The following is a 24,355-nucleotide window of genomic DNA, read 5'->3' as shown; positions in this document are numbered from 1 at the left end:
GAAACACAAAAGCCACTTATATTGCTAAGAAGCCTGAGATTCCCAAGTCTTAATTTATTGACACCCTTCTGATAAAGATGGGAGATAGTGAACTTTGTTGTCAGACTACTTCATTGCAAGTATGTTTACTAGGCATGGCATTCTCAATGAGGTAGAGGGTTGCCTTACAAGATTTTCTTTATTTCTATTTAATCTGTGAGATTTGATTTACACAGAACCTTAAAATTATCTCCATGTAATCTTGAGAATTTGACATTACAAATCTCTTTATCTCAAATTGTTTTATCTCTTCTATCTTCATTTCCTCATTAAGCAAAAAAAAAGAATGTTGATACGGTCTTTGCACTTTGCAAATAATTTCAGTATTTCAAGTTTATTGCAATAAATAGTAGAACTTCATAGCAAACACTTAGCTTTCAAAAGCTAATGGTAGCTAATATTTTTTAAAATCCTGATGAAATTACTATCCATTAGGTATATTCATGCTATTTCTCAGCTTCTCTGGCTTTGAATTATATGCTCTGAAGCCTCCTTTGCTTGCACACCTCTCAGTTCCATTGGTCTCTCTGGCACATATTGTCGTTCACATTTTTTTTAGCCTTTCACGTAAATGGGATGCCACAGCACAGTTGCCCTAGATCATTGCAGTAGTTTTGATTGGATGATTTACAAGTAGCTTAAGCCCATCAGCTCCCATACCTATAAGATCATGGATCATGTGGCAGCTGATGTATATAGTCACTAAACATGCAAAGATGCCCCAAATCTACCTTTAACCAAGTCTTCACTCAAGTTAGTACAAGATTTATCTATATATTGCAGTAAAATAAGTGTATGCATTTGCTTGTCCCAATTTCATCAGTATTCTTAAAAATAATTTACACAAGTACTCTGCTCAGTCAGGAGTTTATAATCCCTCTACCCTTCTGTGACTCCTTTCCTTAATTATGTTGTTCATCTGCCTCCACATTGCAATCTGTTTCCTTCTTCCTTGGCTAGTGTGAAGTTTCCCTCTGTTATAAACATATCCCTTCCATTTTTATGGATCATCTCTTCACTTCTCTGCTCCAAATTTCTCTTTCTCTCAGTCCATCAGGTGCTATGTTTTGTGTTTTCCAGTGCTAGTATCCTGAATGTTTGTTCTTTTGGCTGAACTGTCCATGTCACCAAGTAATAGAGACCAAGTCCCCAGACCCCAGGCTGACTGAAATGAACAGGCTCAGTTCTCTGCCAGGTAATGTTATCTCATCCAGAGAGAGCAGCCAGACCAGCACTGTATGGCTTATTCCTCCATCCTCCTTTGCTCTTCTGTTATCTTTTGCTGTTAAGAGATAGAAGGTTCTTTTCAAATTCTCTAAAATACTGCAAGAACAGTGTTTATATAATGAAAAAAACAAGAGTGCAAGCTTTGTCTTTGGGACACATGAGAGTACATGAGAAAACAGAAAGCCAGTGGTGTCAGAAGATGATGTAAAGCAAGGAAGACAAGCCTGTGGAAGTTTTGTCCACACCCATTTCCAGGAGCAATCTTGGACATCAGTGGAGCTGAAGACAACATCCAGGTATTGTTGTGTGCAGCTTGCTGGATCCATTGGAAGAAAAATACAGGGAGAAAAACCCAACAAATCTTCTCTGTGGAAGATCAGTGCTCCAATATTTGCATTCATTTCCATATATATATTTTTTAGCAACATAAATGTACCCAAACAACCTAAATGTCATCTGGACATACTCCAGCACGTCAATGTCTTTATTGTAGTGAGAAGCCCAAAATGAAAATGGTACTCAAGGTGCAACCTAACCAGTGACAAGTACAGGGGGATGACCACTGTCCTTGTCCTGCTGGCCACACTATTGCTGATACAGGCCAGGATGCCATTGGCCTTCTTGGCCACCTGGGCACAGACTGACCTATCTCAGCTGCTGCCAGCCAGCACCCCCAGGTCCTTTTTCCTCTATGCCACTTTCCAGCCTCTCTGCCCCTGTCTGTAGCACTGCCTGGCTTGTTGTGACCCAGGGACAGGACCTGGCACTTTCCCTTATTCAACCTCTTGTTGTTGGCCTCAACCCATCGATCCAGCCTGTCCCTCTGCAGAACCTTCCTGCCCTCCTGCAGACCCAGTCAACTTACTGTCATCTGAGATTTTACTGAGGGTACATTCAATCCCCTCACCCAGATCATCAGTAGAGATTTTAGGCTCTAGGACTGAATTAGGACTGAATACAAACATGTATTCAGCACATGACATAGAGTCATGGCATGCAACTACATCATTTGGTACACAGGAATTGTGAACACGTGATACATTTTAGAGAGGAACAGTGGCATTTTTGGCAGTTCTTGTATAAAATAGTGCTGGGTGGCTTGTGAAATTAAAAATACCTAAGCTTGCTTGCTTGCTTGCTTGCTTGCTTACTTCCTTCTTAATGTACACTTGAAATCTCTAAAGATGGCACTTACAATCATAGGATCGTAGAATGGTTTGGGTTGGAAAGGACCTCAAAGGTCATTTTGTTCCAACATCTCTGCCATGGATGGAGAAAACTTTCATGAGACCAGGTTGCTCAGATCTCCATCCAACCTGGCCTTGAATGCTTCCAGGGATGGGACATGCTCAGCTTCCTGGGGCAGCCTGTTCCTGTGCCACACCATTCTCACAGTCGAGTTTTTTTTTTTTAATATCTAATCTAAACCTATTTTCTTCCAGTTCAAAGCCATCCCACCTTGTCCTGACACCACATGCTATTGTAAATAGTCTCTCCCCATCTTTGTGTAGGCTCCCTTCTGTTGTAACCAATAGGAGACAGTTTCATGAATCATCAGTATAGAAAGTCTTGAGTTTGATTTTCTTCCAGACACAGCTTCTAAGCTAGCCATGTAAGCCTGTGCAAACACAAAGTAAATTTGGAAATTTTTATGTGGATTACATGTTAATTATCATCTCCACTAACAAAAGCTCTTTTTTTGTCTGTTTTGAAGGATGAGTTGATATTGGATTACTTAAAACATCCTACATCCAGTGAAGCAAATCTATTCCAAAAATAAAAATAGCTTGGAAAAAACCTTGCCCAATTTTCAGTCTTGCTAAAATTGCAGTAAGCTTGGTTCATGCTTTGACTAACTGGCAAACACAGGTTATGAATTAGTAGGAGGACATGTGTATGCACTTTCAATGATAATGAGAACAGCTGAGAAACTCTTTCATTGTGAATCTGTGAATGAATGAATGAATGTAGAAATTCAAAGCCCCAGCAGTAGCTATCTCAGTTATTCTGGTCATTAGGGTATTAAAAATTTTAGCAAGCCAGGTTCTGCTCTTATATCATTTTTATTCTATTACCTCGTTGCATTTTTTGAAACTAATCAGAGATGCAGGAGAGAAAAGACACAGTTTAATGGAGAAAATGGAAAAAAAAAAGGTATAGAAAAAGTCTCTTTTCTTACAGTTGGGTTGAGATGAAGACTGAATAAACACAAGAATTAATTCCTCTTATAAGTGACAAATAGTTCCCTATTGTCCACAGATCAAAACCAAACTAGAACAGAGAGGAAGTCAGAGCCATTGCTACAAATAAGAACTTTCCAATTAGGGTTTTTCTTGGGGTTTGGCAATTTTCTGTTTGGTTTTGTGTTTGGGGTTTTTTTTTTTTTGTTTTGTTTTGGGGTTTTTTTTTTTGGGGGGTTTTTTTTTTTGGTTTTTTTTTGTTTTGGTTTTTTTTTGTTTTTGTTGGGTTTTTTGCTTGGTTTGGTTTGGTTTTGTTTTTTTGGTTTTTTGGTTGGTTGGTTGCATTTTTTGGCATTTCTTTGGGGGTTTTTGTTTTTTAGTTTCTTTTGGTTTTTGGTGGTTTTTTTCTGTTTTTGTTTTTATTTTTTGTTTTTCTTTTTTTTGATATTTTTATTTGTCATATTTTTGGGGTTTTTTCCAGGAGGGAGTAATAAATTTGTCAGCCTGTTCATTATGCTGCAGTGCTTAAAAACACACAAAAAAATACAAAGAAAACCTTTAAGCTAAACGGATTTTTTTTTTCCCTCAACATCTAGGACACAGTCCTTTTTATTTTTTTTCCAGGACCTAATTTCATGGGCCACATTTATATCTCAGCGTGATTATATATGAATGAAGTCTCTGTCACATTAAAAGGACAAGGTCAATACAGATGAAAAATAGACACAACAATAATCTTTTTAGAAAAGAATAATGGCATTTATATTCATAATGGTAAATTTTAATCAAATAGCATAAAAAGACCCAGGAACACAAAGGCTAGATAGCTACTGGAAAGCTCCTTACTCAGTTATTCTTGATAATAATAATGACAGCATTCATCATGTGTTTTTAAATGTCAGAATGAAAGAAGTTCACACAGCCATCTTCAGAGATTAAAAAAAAAAGTAAAATAAATTTACTGAGTTTCATTTGAGACCCCTAAATACTGAGGGGTTAGGGGGGTAGTGCAGGGGGAAAGGAAAGGTACAAAGGCTTTTGGAAAGAGACAAGCCAGAGAATAGAAATTCATTGTCATGAAAAGTGCTCTTAGTGGCACTTGGAGTGAAAGTCTGACATCCCCTGAAAAATACTGCATGTTTTGCAATGGTGAAATCCTGTTACATCCATGTGGGGTCACTGGGTTTTCAGGTGGAAAGCAGATCTTAACTGTTATGTAGCAGAGTGCAGTTTTAACATCTGCATTCACTGGGACTAGTGTTCTTTCCCATAGTATTTATAGCGACCAGAAGAGAGTTTCAGTGAGAGCTGAGCTTTTACTATTGTTTTGGTTTTAGCTGCCAGGAAAAAACTGACCTCTTAAAGTCTTCAGCAAGTCTGGCTTAGCAAGTCTGGCTTGTGTTTAGATGAATGATGAGCCACATTTCAATTTCAGTGAAAATATCTTTATACAGAAATAGGCTGGAGGCAGCATCCTGATCATGCAGGGAAGGAAGGATTAGATAGCCCCTTCTTCCTCCTATTACATGGTCAGCATAAAAAGGGGTATTGAGAGCAGTACTTGCCTTCAAGAGAGGAAAGATCACTTCCCCTGTGAGTACCTCATGAGAAAAACAGTGTGGGGAGGCAGTACAACAGAAAAAGCAGTTCTGCTTTTGCTTCTGCTCTTTTGCTTCTGTGCCTGTTTTACTGAGGAGGGGAGAGCATGCCACATTCTTTAGGAGGTTCTAGAAAAGAAATGCCCAGCATTTAAAAGAAATCAGAATTGGTACTGCTCTTCCCTCATGCACAACATCTCCTGATGATAGCTCAAGTCAGTCCTTACCTTCTAACCAGGTGGCATCTTCCTGAAAGGCAGGTCAGTTTGTTGTGAAGTGCTAAATGCATAAAACAGTACATAAAACATGATATAAACCCAAGGCAATTTTATATAAGCCTGAGCAAAATACTTAATTTGCCTTTCTTTATGAGTGCTGTCTAGTAATTTGCTGTGAGAGACATAAATCTCTGTGCAAGAAACAAATCAAAATTGGCAAAAGCTTTCAGAGGACCTCAAGAAGAAAAATAAATATAACCTATCAATATGTTTTATAAGACTGGTATATAGGCAAATGTTAGGAGAAAAGAAAAGAGAAATATTCTCTTCAGAAATGGATAGGAATATTAAGCCAATACACTGACAGAATGCTATTAGTGTTCTGGAGTGTCTAATCAGTGCCCAACTGTACAGTCCCAGCCACAGCTGAAACATCTCTGATGTAGTGTGGTAGTTCATAATCACATTTTTATCGACAACAAGGTAAACTTGAATGTATTTCAGTGCAGTAAATATATTCATGAACAAAAACGTGCAGTGTCAAGAACACAGGAAAACTATTTTCACAACTTCATTTCGACTCGTTTCACAAAAGGTTTCATGAGGAATTAAAACAGATTCTTCATGCAGGAAAATTTTCTTGCAAACAATCCTCTCAATTCTCTTAAGACATTTGAAGGTGAAATGATGTTACAGGTTTCCAGAGTTAAAATCTGATCTATGGGTTCAGAATAAACAAAAAAGAAAATTAAAAAATTAAATATTTCACGAAAACCCATGGTTTGTTTGTTTAAATTCAATGAATAGTCACACCTAATTATTTTCTATTTTGGAAAAAAAAAAAAAAAAAAATAAGAAAAAAAATTAAAACCTGCCTACCAAGGCCATATAATTTATTGACAAGCTTTATCTCCAGTTAAGCTTTATAGCAAATTTATAAGCCATGAAATGTTAGGTTTTAGAAGGCTGGCTGACACAGCCTTTTGCTATGGTGCTCACAACCACAATAATGAGCAGTGCAATTTTGATTTATAGTATCATAAGAGCATCATCTAAATTCCATCATACTCAATGGGAGTCTCTCCATTGACTTGAATGAACGTGCAAAGAAGATGGGAGACAGTTTTGGAGAGCTTAACTCAGAGCTGAGATCAAGGATCCAAAGATCTAAATAGATGGAAAGATATTTTACTTATTATTTCCCCTTCTCAGCCTCCAACAGGTTATCTGCACATTAAGCTTGAAAATTTGATGTACGTTTGAGGGCTCATACTTTTGCACATGGTGCATGAATCATCCAGGGCCTCTACCTTTGTTTAGAAACACCAGGATTTTGAAGGTGAGAAGTAATTTTATTCCAAAAAAATGGTATCAAAGGATTCCTTCCATCATCTAAAGCATACAGGAACTATGGAGAAAGGGTAAAACTAAAAGAATCAACACAATGCTTCTGCAGCATAGCTTCTCTGTGAAATCCATGTCAAGGCCTAGAATCACAGAATCTCAGAATCACAGAACATCCTGAGCTGGAAGTGACCCCCAAGAGTCACTCCCTGTGCCTGACAGCATTGTCCAAATGCTTCTTCAGCTCTGTCAGGCTTGGTGCTGTGACCCCTCACCCAAACACTCTCTGGGTGAGAAACCTTCTAATATCCAACCTATCCTTCTCCTTACAGAACTTTGGCCATTCCCTCAGGTCATGTCACTGGTCACCAGGGGAGGAGATTGGTACCTGCCCCTCTTGTGAGCAAGCTGGGGGTGCAGTGAGGTCTCCCCACAATCTCCTCCAGGCTGAACAGACCAAGTGACCTCAGCCACTCCTTCTATGGCTTCTCCTCAAGGCCCTTCACCATCCTCATGGTGCTTCTTTGGATAGTCTCTAAAAACTTTTTTCTAATAGTCTTTTATATATTGTGTCCCCCAGAGCTGCCCCCAGCCCTGGAGGTGAGGCTGCCCCAGCTCAGAGCAGAGCAGGACAATCCCCTCCCTTGCCCAGCTGGCCATGCTGTGCCTGATGCCCCCAGGACAGGGTTGGCTCTCCTGGCTCCAGGGCTCTGCTGGCTCATGTTCAACTTGCCCCTGGCCAGGACCCCCAGGTCCCTTTCTGTGGCACTGCTCTCCAGCCTCTCCCTCCTCAGTTTGTCCGTACATCCAGGATAATCCCATCCCAGGTGCAAAATCCAGACCTTTCCTTTGTTGAACTTCATACAGTTGGTGATTGCCCAGACCTGTAATTTGTCAAGATCTCTCTGCAGGGTCTCTCTGTCCTCCAGGAAGTAGACAGCTTCTCCCAGCTTTGTATCATCTGCAGTCTTCCTCGGGATCCCTTCCAGTCCTGTGTCCAAGCCATTTGTGAAGATGCTGAAGAGCACAGGGCAGAGGATGGAGCCCTGCAGAACCCCACTAGTGACAGTCTGATGACACCCAAGTCCCTGTAACTCTGTGCCTGACCCATGGTCAGTTGCTCACCCACCACATGATGTGTGTATCCACCTGTGGGCTGGACAGGTTTTCCTGAAGGATACTGTGAGAGGCAGTATCAAAAGCTTTACTGAAATCCAGAAAGGTTACATCAACTGGCTTCCCTTGATCAAGTAGGTGGGATATCTTCTCATAAAAGGAAATTAGGTTTGACAAACAGGACTTTCCTCTCATGAACTAATGACTGGGTTGTCATTCTGGTGTTATTCAGAACCTCCCAGAATAATCTTCTCCATAACCTCACCAGGCACTGAAGTGACACTGACAGGCCTTTTGTCATGTCAGATCATAAAACCCCACTGCCTGATGTGAAGGAGACCTGCTCTTATATAAATAATGAAGAGGCTGAGTAGGTTGACCAATTTATTTCCATGCAGCCAGATTTCAGATGGAAATCTGCAAAGGTAATGTTGCCTGTCTCTGAAGCTTCAAAGCTGTTGATTAGTAAAAATCAGAGAGATATTTTTCCTCCTTCTTCTAGCATTAACATCCCAAACTAAGTAAGCAGAGTGGCTACTTAACTGATGCCCTAGGGTAAAAGTATCACTTCTTTGTTAAGTTGACCAGGAACTTCAAAGCACTTTTAAAAGCCTATACATTCTATACAGTCTTCACACCAAATGCTACAATGGAATATTTTTGGAATGCTACCTTTTGCACTTAGGCTCTTACAGTTAGATTTAATATCATATCCTATCAGTGTTATCAAATACCAGCTTCTTTGCTATTCTTCACCTATATTTTTCTCAGAGCTCTCTGACATTCTGTTGCTGCATTTGATTTTAGTTGTTTTTCAAGCTTTGTGGTTAAGAAAACCACCTGGGATAAAATTTGTGCCATAAAGCTGCTGCAATTTAAGAGGTCATGCTATGACTATAACCACAAGGATTTTTTTCTGACAAATAGGCTTCCCCTCAAATTCACACCAACGGCAGATGAGGCTGTGCAAACAGAAGGAAATGGAATGCAGGTAATGGGTAAGAATTTAAGACAGGCATAATGAAAGCCAACTGTGTTTCATACCTGACTTCATACAATCCAAAAATGGTTTGTATAGAAAGTGACCTCTGAATATCATCTGTTTCAGTCACTGCCATGGGCAGGCATATCTTTTACCAGATTAGGTTGTTCAAAGCCCTGTCCATTTCAGCACAAGGAAATACTGTGCAAAATTATATCAGACAGGATCTAACCCTTAGACTGGAAAAAAATAATCTGATTTCCAACTTTTAAAGTCTCTAGCCAGGTCACTGGTCACGTGGTTTTATTTGCCAAAGAAATTAATTGAAAATACAACTGGGTGAAAGTTTGCCACAGAAGACTCCATAAAATATCTAAAACAAACAAGGTCATGTTAGAAAAATAGCTGATTTTTTTTTTTCCCAAATTGAATCTTTTCTTTCTTTTATTAAAATAAGCACTTTTTTTTGCTAATTATATAATTTTCTTTTCATCTGCATTTGGAGGTTATAATTTTATCAGATTTTCACCAATCATACTTTTTATGACCAGATGAAAGGTATGTTTTTCTGTCCTATGAAAACACCTAGTTGCTGTCCAAAAGCTACATGTCTATTAAAATCTACCAATGGCATGTGCTTTGGTAGATATAGTATCCTGGGAATAACTCCAGGAATGCAGAGGTTCACTCTCATCTTTTTTCCTTTTTTTGGAGCAATTTACTTGTTTACTTGTAAGAATCTCATAGGAATGTAAATCATTGTACCATCACTTTGCTTCCACCATTACTTTTCTTCAATCTGATGCATGCCTAATAAAATATTAATTTAGTTTGTGCCTAGGGTAAAATATACAATAGGCACATGACAGTCTGTGTAATCAACCTAAAGTTCCTGTTCTTATGCCAGGAAGAGTGCAGATGTAGCAATTCTCAGGCTTGTCTTCAGATGACTGGTGAAGAATTATCTTTCCCCTGTCTTTGTCATGAATGCTGTTCCCTGTTATTGGTATTGGACTGTATTCAAATAAAAAGAAGAGAAAAAAAAGTACCTGGCACTTAATCCAGTATAAACTAAATGATCATATGTATTGTTTACTGAGATTACAATTAGGTAACATTTCCTTGATTCATATTAAAAAGCCATGTTTTTATGCTTAACTGATTTCCAGTTTAAAAACTCCTCCTGAAGATGACAGAAACTAAGAGTTCTCTGTACTTCTAGAAATATCAAGATACATTTTCTGAGTCTCAAGGTGCATTTAACTGCCTCCTTTCAAAATGCAAATGCTATGCCTAGCAACTGCAAGATGTTACCTAGTTGGAAAAAACCTTTGTATTTTTACTAATTAATACCTTTGATTATCCTTTCCCACATTCATCTGTGGCAAAAACAACACTAGAATTTGAGCATTCTTGGTTTCTGTTCCTGAACTCAAACTAGTAGGAAATATCTTTTTAGAGAAGAAAACTATGGGCTTAAGAACTTGATTAGAAGGCAATTCTGAAATAAGGTACAGATTCCTTAATTTCCATTTCTTGATCTAATTCTGCAGGTAGGCATCCTCTCAGAATTGAACCAAAATTTGATAATTTATTTGTTGCAGCTAGTTTCACTTCCATCCATACACAAAACTCCCTCAACTTCCAGGACACGTTTTAGGTCTGTTTTCATCATGGGTTCAGTGTGTGAATCAAAACTGGTGCACAGCTTTTTCTCAGCTGGGTCACTCCCAGTCCCTCTAACTTTTGTAGTCTCACACTTCCTAGGACTTCATATATGTTAGGAGTCAGTGTGATCCACTGGCATAGAGCACAGGCTGAGTGAGTGAGTGAGTGAGTGAGTGAGTGAGTGAGTGAGTGAGTGAGTAGTGAGTGAGTGAGTGAGTGAGTGAGTAGTGAGTGAGTGAGTGAGTGAGTGAGTGAGTAGTGAAGTGAGTGAGTAGTGAGTGAATGAGTGAGTGAGTGAGTGAGTGATTAGTGAGTGAGGGAGTAGTGAGTGGTAGTGAGTAGTAGTGAGTGAGTGAGGGAGTAGTGAGTGAGTGAGTGAGTGAGTGAGTGAGTGAGTAGTGAGTGATTTAGTGAGTGAGTGAGTGAGTGAGTAGGGAGTGAGGAGTGAGTGAGTGAGTGAGTGAGTGAGTGAGTAGTCTGAGTGAGTAGTGAGTGAGTGAGTAGTGAGTGAATGAGTGAGTAGGGAGTGAGTGAATGGGTGAGTGAGTGAGTGAGTGAGTGAGTAGTGAGTGAGTGAATGAGTGAGTGAGGGAGTGAGTGAATGGGTGAGTGAGTGAGTGAGTGAGTGAGGGAGTGAGTGAATGAGTGAGTGAGGGAGTGAGTGAGGGAGTGAGTGAATAGTGAGTGAGTGAGTGAGTAGTGAGTGAGGGAGTAAGTGAGTGAGTGACTGACTGAGTGAGTGAGTAGTGAGTGAATGAGTGAGTGAGTAGTGAATGAGTGAGTGAGTGAGTGAGTGAGTGAGTGAGTGAGTGAGTGAGTGAATGAGTGAGTGAATGAGTGAGTGAGTGAGTGAGTGAGGGAGTGAGTGAATGAGTGAGTGAGGGAGTGAGTGAGTGAGTGAATGAGTGAGTGAGGGAGTAAGTGAATGGGTGAGTGAGTGAGTGAGTGAGTGAGTGAGTGAGTGAGTGAGTGAATGAGTGAGGGAGTGAGTGAATGAGTGAGTGAGGGAGTAAGTGAATGGGTGAGTGAGTGAGTGAGTGAGTGAGTGAGTGAGTGAGTGAGTGAGGGAGTGAGTAGTGAGTGAGTGAGTGAGTGAGTGAGTAGTGAGTGAGGAGTAGTGAGTGAGTGAGTGACTGAGTGAGTGAGTAGTGAGTGAATGAGTGAGTGAGTGACTGAGTGAGTGAGTAGTGAGTGAATGAGTGAGTGAGTGAGTGAGTGAGTAGTGAGTGAGTGAGTGAGTAGTGAGTGAATGAGTGAGTGAGTGAGTGAGTGAGTAGTGAGTGAGTGAGTGAGTGCATGTCCAGCAAGACATGACTCCACCATCCCAGGGCCCACTGTGCCAGTGACATTTCACAGATACTCCTCCCCCTGGGCTGGGCTCAAGTAGGGGCTACATGATGCTGCCTGAGGGTCTAAACCTCATTCCTTCATGGTTCTGATTCTACCAGAGTCTCTCATCCTCCCCTCCCTCGGGTCTTTTCTTCCTGTTGTGTTGGCACATTCCATCAGGTAGAGCTTTCTGTGTACCCTTGGAAAAAGGAGGGCATTTAACTCTGCCCATGCAGAACAAGACAGCACGTAACTATGAAATTTTCTATATTTATGTCTGAGAAGGAAGTACAATAGGAGGCTGCAAAAAAGCCTTGGAATTTGGCCATACGTTTATTCATATAATTTTTGTCCCAGACTCAAATTTGTCTCTTGCAGAGATGAAAACCAGTAGCTGCAGACAGCACCCAGGAACTTACTCCAACAGTCCATTCCAGGAAGTGTGGAAAATTAAATCACATTATAACTGCAGAGGGGCATTTAAAGTAGCAATATATAATAACCTAATTAAACAGCTCCAAACTACAATTTTGCTAAGATTAACAGATCCTACTTCTGCAAAAAGTATGGGTGGACTATGCAGCCAAGTCCTCAGCTTTGCATCAACCCTCAATATTCTTAATAGCACTTTTTATCACACTTGTATTCTATTCATACAAACCACCACCACCACCATCACCAGTCTATTCTGAATGTTTAGAAAGGCACTCAGCAGAGTACACTTCTTTAGGAGCGAAAAACTTGTCAATATAAGCTAATTCTGTTTTTAATGAAGACTGACATGTTAATCTCCAATGACATGACTGTGTCATGGAACAAATTAAGTAAATGAATGCATTCAAATTTGCCCCAGAAGAAGACGCCAGCTTTTGTTTAGCCAGAGGAAGAGTGTGCCAGTCAGTCCCTCCAGGCCAGTAGTGAAATCTTTACCATAATCATTGAGCAATTGTTCACCTTGGTAATCCCATTACTGTATAATCATTCAGCACACCCACATTTGGACTACAGCAATGGTTTCTTAAAAAAATTGTTTATGGGTGTGAGCAGGATTTTCACGCTCTGGTCCTTTGACATCTATATTCTGTGTATGGGGAAGGAATCCTTCCTGTTCAGCAGCCTACACACATATTAGTGCCCATGTATGCAATGCCCATGGATGGGGCAATCACAACTGCCTTTTAAGTACAGTCATCATCTATTTGACACCAAATAATTTTCTTAAAATGCTACAGTACAGTAGAAACCCTAAGTATTTCCTACCACCTACATTTTTTACATTCCTAAATGACTATTACAAATCTTATGGGCAAAATATGCATATTTAAATATATTTAAACATGCATATATATATATAAATATACACACACATTTAAATAGTCAGCAACAGAATGGACTGATCCTGTTTAAACTTGCATATTGCTAATATGTGCTAGAATGACACAGAGTAAGAACCAAGGATGAAATACAGGTGAACCTGTTATCATCTCGTGTGGATCATCTGCACCTGACATGTTTTCCATCTGTAAATATTACAGCTATTCATTTATTTATGAAACTTCCTGCCTACACAGCTGTGTTTCACACATGCATATGTGTCTGTCTACATGCAGAGGAGTAAGGAGATGTTTTTGTGTCGGGTCTGAGCCCAGTGCTGTGTTTATGATATGGCCAGCTCAGATGCTTTCCTCCTCCACCCTCAGTGTGGGTGTCCTCTCTGCTGGGCTCATTTTCAGATACTCCTCCACTGCTTCCCTTCCCACAGCCTCTCATGGTCCCAGCTGAGCATTGTCATGACTGTGACTGTGTGAGTCTGTGTACAAAACAGAGACTTGGAGCTGCACATGCTGACAGTAAGAGGGTGGCTTGGCTGGTGGTTGGGAATTCTGCTAGACCTCTGCAAAGGAGTGGCCTTTTTCCACACAGATGTGCTGGATTTGGTAACACTCCAGTTTCACCCAGGGAGTGATTGTAGCATGGATAAAAATGTTAAAGGCTGCCCTTGGAAACAATTCCTTGCATTTGGTTTCATGCTGTCCTTTCAGAAATTGTAAGTTCTTGAAACAGAAAACAAAGAAAGTGTGATAAAAATAATAGACACATAAAGGATTGTTTTTGAAGTTTTACTGAGTACATAATGGTACTCAGCAGAACTATTATTATTACAAGTTGCTCAAAGTTTCCACTCACAATCACTTTTTACAGAATGCAATGTCCTGGACATTTCAAAACATATTTTGGTCAGGCTTGATATACAGGGCACCTATAATCTCAGCAGAGCACTTTAAATATATCTTACCTGCTTATACCCAAAAGTTTCTTGACCCCAAGATTCTTTGTAAAGCAAAATACTCTTCTCATCATGAGGGACCTAACACAAACAGGTACAGAGAAAAGAGAGGCTTTGTGGGTTTTTTTCCAGCTTTTACATTGACAGGTTTGTTTACCAGTGATGAAGAGCAGTTCACAGGGAGTTGCAGAAAATGCTGTGAAGGGTTTTGGATCTGAAAGGTACCACTCAGTATAATCAAATGGTTACTGTGTTGGAGGAGCTGCACCCTCCTACCAAGAAACAAGCAGCACCAGATCATTAGTCTGCCTGAAGGAGGTGTGTGGAAAGCATAAGGTAAAGTGGTTTGATTTTTGGCTGGTGGGAGGTTTGGGGTGGATTGCAGAATGAAGTAGATGAGACACATGAAGCTTTAGAAACCCACTCCCTAGATGGAGATGGCAAGCCACATATTAATTGCCTGCCCACGCAGCACTGGTGGCAAAGCAGAAACGTGGGTGCTGCAGGTGGGGGTGGCTGCAAATTCCAAAGGGTGAGAGATCTTCCCCAGGCTCTGCACACTGGCAAGAAGGGGTTGAAACCAACATGGTTTTGAGGACAGGTGAAAAGAATAGATTGCAGCTAACATATTCTTTAATCCTGAAGGCATCCCATGATGAAGTTTTGTGGCTTAATACACCAGTGTGGATTTAACCAAAAAATACATGGTGAAGGGTAGCAAACTGGATATCCAACAACAAGACATTCTTCATCTTTGTTCTACATACTGTGGATTATGCAGAAACATTCTGTATTTTTACAGTCCTTTGTCAGGAAATTTACACTTAAAAAATACCATCAACATCTCAACAAAAGGTGCAAGAATTGAGGAACCATAATAGGACCTCTGGATTTTAACCTATGAATGTTTATTTTTGAGGGGCATAAGATAATAGAACAAGTTGAAGAAAACAATACTGCAATCAGTGGCAATTGAACCCTAGCATTAAGTTTTGGAGAGATGGCCAAGACTCAGACATGTCTAAAGGCTTCATTTAAAGAATCCTTTGCACATCCAGCTTCTCTAAGATGGTACAAGTACTTGCATTCTGCTTCTTATCTCTTTGAGGTCTTCTAAATATCAACATTACAAAGGAGTAGACTTTTTTTGCCCTGCAGCATTAGTTTTGAGGTGGCAAAAGGGCAAATGCAGAGGGCACTCTTTCATCCCCCACTGTCATCATTTCTGTTGTTTACAACTGCCATAATGATGAATCTAAAACCTTTATTTTTTACATCTCTGGAATTTTAGTTATCGACCATGTGATCCATTTTTTACATGGTCTTTTAAATCTTGTCTATTCTCCACTGCCACAAAATTGATGTACTTCATAATAATTTCTAATTTTCATCCTAAAAAAATCTCTATCATGATGGTATAAAAACCCCTCTGATCTACATAGGGAATGGAGATACAAGAAGGCTAAATGTAACATAATATTTAGAAAGATGACAATTAAAACCTTTGGATTAAAGCTCTTTGGAAAACACACTGGAACACCTGTACAATTATGCAGTTCTCTAGAATTTTTTCAGGACATGCACATACTGAAACAAGCAATTATTTTCATCTTTTTTAACTTTGAGGAGTACAACTGGTTTACTTAGTTAAACAAAAAGCACAAAACTCAAAATCTAGCAGTGATCTGAGCTGTTTATCTTAATCATGATTTTTTTCAGTGTGACAGCTAGGGCTGCAGGCCAAATCAGGCACCCTTGGCCTCTTGCATCCACTAAGAAACAGACTTTCTGGAGAGCTGGTCCTCCTTGTATTCAATGCTATTTCATGATGGTGTAAGTATCTCCCATTTTGCTGAAGGCTGTTCTGAGCATTCAGTGCCCTTGAGGGCTAAAAGAAATTTCTCATGGTTTTTTTCTGTTGATATTTGGGGCCTCATCCAAGTCCATTGGATCACACCCCAATCCACACTTTTGTGGATTCTCGTAGAAAGCTTTTATCTGTTAATTGCTGCCACATCTGTCTCTCTTTAAAATTTATTGTAATAGTTGTTGAGTCCCTGTTAAAATAAAGCACATATTGTATTTGTTTCTTTTTTTTATTCAGCTCTAATGACTTACATATTAACTATTTTTTTTTTTTTGGGAATTTTTTCATTTCTACAAAAAGCCATCTTTCTGGAAAGGCACGTGAAAAATCATCTTGCTTTTGTGTTTTACACCCACTTATTCATTTTAAATATTAAAATCTTAATCCATAATGACATCCTCCTGCTTTTGGCCAGCTTGACAATGTCTGTTCCCCTTGTTTCTGTGTTAGACTGCTTCCTTTTTTTAGCTATAATTTTTTTATTATGACATTTACCTAGTGAGATTAGCCTCAGGGCTTTACTTTTGAGCACTTCAAAATCTCTTCTTTTTGCTTTTTAACTAGCCTAAAATAGATCCTGTTCTGCTAGTTGCAGAGGTATTCTCACTTCTGTCATTACCAGAAAGAGACATTTTAAAACTATTTGCAATCTACAGTTGGAACTTCAGTCAGGAAGATGAAGACTTCTCTGGAGTCAAATGTTCTTGGCACCAAAAGCCAAATCAATTCATTTTTAGACCCTTGTCTTTTGACAGATACTTATTCCTGCAGCATTCTTCTTATGAAGCCTCTTGGAAATGTGCCTGAGATTATTTTTGTTTATTTGTTCCAAATTCCATTCCACTCGTACTAACACAGAATTTTAATCACTGCCTGCTGGCAGTGAGGGGGTTTATTATAATGCTGGAGAAATACGTTAAAGGAGGTTTTTATTTTCATCCCATCCTTTGAATTCCTGGTCTGCACCAGTAGTTTGAAGGGACACCCTTTGCAATTCATGCCAACTTGACCAAGACAGGCAGAGTTTTGCCTCCCCTGAAGATTAAGTGAGAGACTGGAGGAGGGTAAGTTTCCTCTCTCCCTTGATACAGACAAGCTTCAAAGCACAAGGAGAACTCAAACTGTGCAGTGCCCACTTTTTTGTTAAGATGTATACAATGGTTGGGACGTTTTGGTTTTTTTTAATCAAAGCTTGGTTCTATATCTAATCTAATTCAGATTGGCATTCATAAAAGTTTCTTCAAGATGGGTTTGCAGCACCACATGTACAAACTCAGGCAGTCTGTGCCTTCCACTCCCTCACTTGTTTATGCCAGTTTATGCCTTGGATTACCTCTGGGCAAAATAGTGCCAAGCCACTCTGTAAACAAACACAGCTATTACCAGGCACATGCAGAAAGAAAATGAGCCCAACGTTTTGCTTGAATGGTGGCAAGCTGCAAATGTGCCTTCAGCTCTGGGACTGAGGGGTGCCCCAGATGAGGGTGTGTGGCAGAGCTTCCCTGGGGGCTCCCTCAGCTGCAGCATCCCCATTAATCCCAGCTGCCTTCAGGGGCACAGGAAAGGATTCATTAAAGTTTTAGAACCAACATCTTGAAGCAATTTTGAGCTACCAGCAGGAGCCAGAGAAAGGGCAGAGCTCTGGTGTGGTGTTTTGTCTACCATCTAATCCTTTTAGGAGGCAAGTTGCTGCAGGCTGAACCAGTTACTGCTTTCATGTGGCTTTCCACTTCATCTCACATAAAAAACAATTATATTGATTCTTCACCTGACCTTACCTGACACCTCTCTTGCATCTACCCTTTTTGATGATGAGACATCTGTTATTCAGATGCTTTGCTGCATTATTGTTATTAGACTAGGTGGGTGTATCCTCCCCCCATCACAAATAATGGTAAAAGTACAAGACACTAAACTAAGTCCACCAGATGAAAAATCTGGTTCTTATTGCTAAGATTAGGCTCTTCTTGATTGATCACACAAATAATGTATCAGACTTCCATGAAGTCCTTTAGCAAGGGCTGTCCACCTGCTAATCTCAGTCACAGCATGGAAGGACCCAACCAGTATCCAGAGAGGGGCAGAAGGGGTCTGGGTGCTACAGCTTACCCCATGCAGGTTTCTGATCTGCTGATTTAATTGAGGTGATACTTGGTGACAATATTTCTATTTAATTTATCTTTCCCTTTATCGTTGTCTGTCTTATCTTGTACCTCTAAGAGAGACTTACACCTACTTCTACATGTTTTATTAACCTAAAGAGATGTGTAGGCACTTTCTCACTAGTGGTATTGAATTCTGGCCCTTCTCCTAATGTGTTCCAGGAAGCATGCATTCCTCACTGTCAGAAATGTTCAATGAGCATGATTCCTGTCACCTTCCCTCAAAGAGCAAGCATTAGGTAGAAATGTTTGTCTTTGTAAAAAGGAGGGATTTTTTTTTTTTTTTCATCAGCAAGAACACCTTGTTCTCCTGGAAACTTTAACATGTTAAGGAAACTCAGTCCTTTCAAGGATCTGGATGATGCATAATATTATTAGCCTGCTAGAGAATGGGCCAGGATAGCATTATTAGCATTTTCCCCTGCTAAGTGGAACAAAATACATAAACTGAGTTTAGCTGTGCCTTGGTTTGGTATACAACATGATAAAAGACAGTTTGTCTTTATAGTAACTTTTTATTGCATCGCTTTCTTGTTATTTTCTATTTTACTTTAGTATTAAAAGATGTTAACTTACCTTGAAGACTCTTACAAAAGCTGTGGCATTTATATAACCTCCTTCTTAAAAAGGCAGAATAGGTGGGAAGGTTTTTGTATTTTTTTATTTAGACCATGTCCTTTTTCACAATATGTACAGGACAGACTCATGAACTACCGAAATCATCTACCTGGAGAAGCTTTATTCTTGTTACTCAATGGGTAATTACCAGAATTCCTTGTCATGGCAATCTCAGAGAAGCATGAAGCCTTGTTTTGTTTGTTGTCTTAGAAATTAAATGCTACATAAAACTGAGGTGGAAATTCATAAATTATGTGTAAGCATAAAAAGGTACAATTAGGTACTTAGAATGACAGGTCTTTGATTTTCAGAGTATATTCTCTTTTGTTCATTGCTCATGGCTCCCTGAAGGAGGTTTTAACCAGGTGGGGGTCAGCCTCTTCTCACCATTAACAAGAGCACAAGAGGAAATGCCCTCAATTCACACTAGGGAATGTTTAAGAAAATAAGATTTTTTATTTTTTTTTATTGAAAGGGATGTCAAACATTGGAACAGACTGATCAGGGAAGTGCTAGACTCACTATTCCTGGAGGTAGTTAAAAAGGACATGATTTAGGACTGGACTTGGCAGTGCTGAGCTAACAGTTGAACTTGATGATCTTAGAGGTCTTTTCCAACCTAAATAATTCTATGATTCTATGATTCAGCTGCATCCAGATGAATAACTTAGTCACCTAACACAAATTTGCATCTAACTTTAGGGAGGTATCTTTCTCTAGCTTCCACCTTTGTCTTTTGGTTTAATTAATCAGTTAAATAAGAACACCCTTCCATTTCTGCTACAAGCATTGTGGACTTTGGCACTTTCTTTAGGCAGTTTCACCAGTTCAGCTAAATTAAGAACCTCCAGCTCTTGTTCCCAGAAGGACTCTTAAGAAATTAGTATTTCTTTACTTTCAATTTAAATTTTGAAAACAATATTCTCAAAAGAAAACAAACAAAAAGAAAATAAAATAAAATAAAGCAAAACAAACAAACAAACAAAGAAAAGAAACAAAAATAAACCCCCCCACATTTCCTTCTGGAAAACAACAATTATTCATTGCATCATCACTAACAATGTAGAAAGCACTGTCCAAGATACAAAAAAAATCCCTCAGTTTGCTTACAATTAACACAGGCAAATTATTTCCAAAGGTTTTTCAGCTTTTATTCACAGTTGACTCTTGTTCTCTTCTTTTTTACTGTTTCAGTTTAAGTATGATATGCTAATTGTTGACTCCTGGGTGTATCAAGTTTTAAAAGAATGAATAGAAGGTGCCAGTAGAGTACTAGAAGCGTTTCAGGGCCAGGGGGAGGGGAGGTAGACTATGATAGAGGACACAAAAAAGGAGTCCAGTGAAAGATAAGACACAGAAAGGTGTTAGTAGACTGAAAGAGATAAAGGAAGAGTGACTGGAAGTGAAGAAATAGCACATTTGCCTCTGAAAGAAAAACAGAACCCTACAGCTGTATTTGATCATTCAGATTGGAACTTGCTACCCTTGAACTGTGACTTTCTGTTCCCTGAGATCTTACTGTAAAACCTATGAACACAGAAGCTCTGTTTTATTTCTATGAGATGCTCTCTAGAGATAGTAGTCACAATTCATTAATCTAGTAATCACAAGTGAATAGTTTTAAAACAAATTAATCAAATACATATATTTTATACAAGCTAAAGAGGCATGAAAATTTCAGGAATATCAGATTAATTTCTCTATTTTCTTTGCTTATTTGTCAAAATAACAGGAAAAAAAAGAATTGTTGATGTATTTAAGGATCACATTGCATAGAAGTATTTCTATGATATGTTCCTCATCAGAAAAGTAGGGAAAAATGTTATACAACCAGTTCAAATGCAGCACCATGTAGGAAGTAAAGTGTTTTATTAGCTTGGTTTGAAAATCACTGCTAAAACTTAACAATAAAATATCATAACAAATCTCATATTAAAAGTTAGATTTCATGCTTAGCTGGTCTTCAAGTTATTTAACATAAAGCCACAAGGCCATCCTCATGTTTCAAAGCATTTTTCTTCCACTAGGAATTCTTGTTTCTCCCTGACTTTTATGATCTCTCTAACAATACAGCAGGAACACCTTTAATCTCCCAAACTCACTTGATTAACTTGTTGCAGGTAAGAAAGAGACATGAATTGAAAGGGAGGGGGTTTCAGAGGGGGGTGCAGGGCACAGGACAGTGATGATGATAATGATGATGATGATGATGATGTTGATGATGATGTTGATGATGCATCTTTGCACAGGTGTCCTTGCTTCTGTGAGGACAGACTCACTCTACATGTAATTTAACAGCCTGCACAGCCAGTCCACAGCCTGCAAATCCCTGCTTTCTCATTGAAATAAGTGCATATAAAAACATATTTGAATACTGTATCAGAAAGGATGTTCTGTCTCAATAGATGTGTTGTAGTACAGAGAGAGAGGTGATAGATTGCTTGGATAATATCTGTAAAACAAATGATGAAGTGAGAATAACAAATAATGCTTCCTAAAGTCCTGGCTCTTTAATGTCATCTAACTTTCCCTGCAATTGGTGATGCCTCTTTTAGGGAAATACAGGTTTTGGAGTATTTTAAAATATAGACATCTGACTCTATCCTGTGACACACAAGCCATGCTGATCTGATCTAGCAAAGCACTCTCATGCACTCCTAGGCTTCACTGAGTTTTTTGTGCCTAAGTTGCATTCTTCAACACTCATTTGATTCATACAGAGCTTTCAGCACCCACAAGAGCAAACCTTGAGTGAACTTAAAAGTGGCTCCTCCAACATCTGTTAGAACACAGAACAATAGCCAGTTTTGAAATCTTCATACAGACTTGGACACATTTCAAGTAAAGTTGAGAAAACAGAGATACCATCTATAATTTGGAAACATGGAACTGATGGCTGGCTGATCTTTCCTTCCTAAATATTCTCCCTGATCATTTTGTGGAAAGAGTAGATGAAAACTCAGACTCATCTCTGAAGCAGTCTCGTGCTACCCAGATCACAGGCCCCTTCCTGCTCTTTTGTCTGTCCTTGCTCCCAGTGAAAACAGTGGCAAAAGGAATGATGAGGATAATGCAGTTGGCATTTTTGCCAGGACATATGAGACTCCAGAACTATTAAGGACTCTTGATTTCTTTTTTTTAGCAATAGACATAAAGTCAACATAATTTTTGCCATTGACTTAATACCAGTCGAGAATTCACTCTGTTTCATTTGTATGTGACTAAGCATGAAATACTACTTTAAACTTTAGTTAACTTTAAAAATTGCAGAGCTGAAGTAAATTTGTTTTTTCCTGTTATGAAATGTGAAATAATTAGTAAGCTCAGAGTGAAAATGACGCATTATAAAAAAAGCCCTGAATGAAAATACCCAACTAGACTAGTAGGATAGAGGAGAGAGGGGAAGCAGGCAGAATGTCAAAATGCTAAACTTGTTCAGGATTATAGCAGGATGTAGGGTGGCAGGGCTGGACCTGGAAGCACAGGGAGGATGCCTAGCTAAGGGCAGAGAGGAGAAGGAAGGTGGAGGGAGGACAGCATGGCCATCTGTCAGACTCAAGCTGTGGTGGGAGCTCCTCAGTGGGTGAAAGGCTCCCCTCCACCTCCTGCCCCACCCCAGCATCCCAGGACTTGCTCAACTCTGTGGGCAGCTCCCCCTCAGGCCCAAGGGCAGTCACCAGTTTGGGCTGGGCTCAAGGGCTGGGCATGCTGAGGGCTGCAGTAACCTGAAGGAACATGACCTGACTGTCAAGTCCACAGCCAGGTGGAACTATCTGTATTTTTCACACTGACTTGGAGTGACAAAGTATGCTGGAAGCACTGTGAAAGATGTGGACTGGTTTTTAAGGATACCTTACAAACATTTTCAGTATGATGCTAGAAATTTTTGCAATCAGTCCACAGTTAGTCCAGAGCACCATTGACAAAGTTAGTGTATTCACAATAATATAACTAACAGCAAAATTTGGTTCCCTGCGGACACATCTCCCATCCATTCATCCTGTTTGCTACTGCTCCACCCCATCTCCCCTGAAATGATGGATTTTCATTAAACTGAAAACATCTCTCCTCATGGTGTCATCACAAGCAGCATAATGTGTGTGTTGTATTGCCAAGCATTGCTTAGCAACGGGACCCTGTGTTCTGCCAACTCTCTCTTCACGCTGTCAGCCTGAATTTAACTGAACTTGCTGTGTTGTGTTTCAGAGGACTGACTACATGTCAGTAATGTGGCTGATGAATGCTCCAAATATACAAACAAAAACTGGCACTGACCCCCTGTATTTAATAAATAGAGAGTGTGAATTTCAAGAAGTCACTTTACATTCACGTTATTGAAAGGCAAATTGTTTACAATCATGATAATTAATCTTGATAAATCCTCATAAAACACTAACCAATTGGAAAGTATAATTAGACACTTTCAGTTGTGAAACTGCATTCAATAGGACTCTAGGGCTCAGCTCTCTACAACATTTGCCAGTCAGGAACCACTGTTGTACTAAAAATCACCAGTCATTTATCACTTAATTAAATAAAGTGTTGAAAATTTTGGAGGTTTGCATTTTCAAAATCACCTAATCAGTTAAATATTGTCTCCTAAATAAGTTATATGGAGCTGGAATGAATGGCTCTGGAGAATCTGATTGTGTTCCCATGCCACCATGAGCAGACTTCCCCCGGCAATGCTCAGAACAATGTAAAAAGGGATGGAGATACAGATATCCTGGAGGACATCAGCTTTGGCAAAACTGAGTTCACTGCTCACTGCTTCAGTCTGGTTGAATAGCTCCAGGCCTAGCTCACTATGTTTCAAGTTCAATATACTTGAGGATCCAAAGCTGCTCTTAGTTTATAATCATATGGTTGAATCCTCTGCTGATAAAATGACATGGTTCAACTTATTCTTAGCCAAATTTCATTAGCTGGAGATCTGAAAGTTAGATCTGAAAGGTTTTATCAAAGACATCAAATTAGCATTTATATATTTCCATTTTTACACAACTTAGATTTTGCAATGGACTTGATGGAAAATGCCTCTCTAGTTGTTTTTAGAAGAAAAAAATGGAGGTGCACACATAAGACACTGCTGTCTTGGGAAAAGAAATGGGAAATGTTAATAGCATAGCAGCCATAAAAGAAAATTTATTACAAAGATAAGTAGCAGCATACTCGTACTTAGGTGTCATGGGTAAACTCAGTCAACTAAATATTTGGGTTATGTCATCTGAAATGCACTGCAGCATGCAAAGCAGCTGTTTGGGGCTGCAAATATCTCAAAAGACCCAGATGAATTTTGTGCCTTTCTAGAGAAGCTGCTGGAGCCCAGACAGAATTCCAGAAAGGTCACATTTAGGCTAATGTGAAGGATCCCTAGGTATTTACATGGAGGATATCTGCAATAAACTCACACAAGATTTAGACTGAGATCTTGAATTAAGATTTTTTGTGTGTGTTTGTCTATACACCTTTATCTATTCATGGTTGTCTACATGCAATCCAGACCCTTCCTACAGCATTAAAGGAATATGTAGAGTGAGGCTTAATTGTCCAAAGGGAATGCAGTTTTAAAACAGAAATCCATCAAGGAATCAAGAGCTAATGGGAAGATTTTGAGCATACAAAGAATTTTTTCTTGCCAGGTAGATAATTTCTCCCAAAACACGTTTCCAGGGCCTGTATTACCCAAGATTGAGATGACCACTATCATATATTAAAAT

General features: G+C 39.3%; 1 long non-coding RNA gene across 1 annotated transcript in view; it reads right to left on the bottom strand.

The window, feature by feature from the left end:
- Positions 1–5,604: 5,604 nt before the first annotated feature.
- LOC130258945 (uncharacterized) overlaps positions 5,605–24,355 on the bottom strand; it is a 56,961-nt gene continuing 38,210 nt past the window's right edge. Inside the window, exons 2-4 of the long non-coding RNA XR_008841557.1 lie at positions 13,998–14,069; positions 6,589–6,670; positions 5,605–5,980 (exon numbers count right to left, since the gene is read on the bottom strand). This is a non-coding gene — a long non-coding RNA (uncharacterized LOC130258945). The remainder of the gene's footprint in view (positions 5,981–6,588; positions 6,671–13,997; positions 14,070–24,355) is intronic.

Source organism: Oenanthe melanoleuca, chromosome 1 (genome assembly GCF_029582105.1).
Source record: "Oenanthe melanoleuca isolate GR-GAL-2019-014 chromosome 1, OMel1.0, whole genome shotgun sequence".
Taxonomy (NCBI): domain Eukaryota; kingdom Metazoa; phylum Chordata; class Aves; order Passeriformes; family Muscicapidae; genus Oenanthe; species Oenanthe melanoleuca.
The sequence above is the reverse complement of the archived record's forward strand: the minus strand, read 5'-3'. Positions and strand labels throughout refer to the sequence as shown.